This window comes from Pteropus alecto, unplaced genomic scaffold (assembly GCF_000325575.1).
Source record: "Pteropus alecto unplaced genomic scaffold, ASM32557v1 scaffold74, whole genome shotgun sequence".
In the NCBI taxonomy this organism is placed as follows: Eukaryota; Metazoa; Chordata; class Mammalia; order Chiroptera; family Pteropodidae; genus Pteropus; species Pteropus alecto.
In genome coordinates, this window is record NW_006436291.1 from 2,028,119 (window position 1) to 2,028,883 (window position 765).

Below are 765 nucleotides of genomic sequence, written 5' to 3' on the forward strand. Positions count from 1 at the left end.
ATTAATTTAAGGATGCTCTCTTCTATTCCCAATTTGCTGAGAATATTTACCAGGAATGCATATTGTATTTTTAGAAGTGCTTTTCCTGCATCTACTGATGTGAGTATGTGACGAATTAATTGCATCAATCGTGGCCTCCGTTGTTCTGATGGAGCCTCGATCTTGCACACGTACCACGTCCTTGAGTCGCAGAGTATGATTCTCGATGCTGCAGCCCCTGCGCACTGGAACTGTGGGCTCGGCACGTGACCCGGCCTCTTCCTGGGAGTAGCATCGTTTCCGCTTCCCTCCCCCCGACGGCAGAGCTTTCACCCGTGTCGTCGGGGCAGCTGGTGCTCTGCCCCCAGCGAATGAGAACTCCCGCTCCTACTGAAAACAGAAGAGGAAGATTCTGGAGGATTTTCTTGTCCCTTCGCATCCCTGTGGTCCCCTTGCCCCAGCTGTGTGCCCGAGGGGCATTTTTAAGAGCGTGTTGAGTTCGTTTTGTATGCGTGAAGGAAGCGCCTATGAGAAGGTATGTCCAACCTCCGCACTGTGCAGCCCCAGAGGGGTCGAGTGTGCCAGTGGTCTGTGGGAAGTCCTTCACCCGTCTGTCCCCGGTTTGGGCACAGCCCTTTCCCACAGTGTGTGGTGGCACCTGGCTGGGCAATTCAGGCTGGCATCTCTTCTCTCCCACCTTAGGTTTTGGCCCTAGTTAGTCACTGTCTGATCTCTGCTCTCTGACGGGTTCCAAAAAATTGTAGTCTTGAAGTCGGTCTGTCTGTT